The following is a 532-nucleotide window of genomic DNA, read 5'->3' as shown; positions in this document are numbered from 1 at the left end:
CGTCAACTTCCTTCGCACCGATTCTAACGAAGGATCACTCTCTTGCTCCTGTACAATATCTTGGCAATTTACCAGATCACTTACCGACGTCAGAGGAGTAAGTTCTTCCTTCATTTTCACCATGCCTCTCGTAACAGCCGCAGCACCAGTTTGCGTTGCAGCATCAGCAGCACAACTATTCCTCGCCCCTTTGATGTTTCCGATGACGACATCGAAGATCGGGTTGACCATCACGGTTGCTGTAACTCGCCCTGTAAAGAACGGACTCTCTACGTGTATGGTTGCCTCTGGGACATTAACCACAGATCCATCAATCATTTTAACATTAATTCTCCTCCCGGTATATTGTTGTGGTAGGACATGACTTTGTTTAATAACACACCCCGACGAACCGTTGTCTCGGAGAACACTTACCCGAACACCACCTACTGACCCTGACTGAACGAGGAGAGAGGTCTGTTTCGCATGATCTGTAGAGGTGGCAGATAGTCATATGTTGTGTACCCGGGAAATGTCTTTAACTTTTGACTTC

The 532-nt window shown here is 47.0% G+C and overlaps 1 pseudogene; it reads right to left on the bottom strand.

Annotated features, from left to right (window-relative positions):
- Positions 1–485: 485 nt before the first annotated feature.
- The window catches only part of LOC147471460 (uncharacterized), a 1,114-nt pseudogene continuing 1,067 nt past the window's right edge, over positions 486–532 (bottom strand).

This window comes from Penaeus japonicus, unplaced genomic scaffold (assembly GCF_977035675.1).
Source record: "Penaeus japonicus unplaced genomic scaffold, GWHDUDI00000001_assembly GWHDUDI00000008, whole genome shotgun sequence".
Classification (NCBI taxonomy): domain Eukaryota; kingdom Metazoa; phylum Arthropoda; class Malacostraca; order Decapoda; family Penaeidae; genus Penaeus; species Penaeus japonicus.
This window is presented reverse-complemented; position numbering and strand designations above follow the sequence as displayed.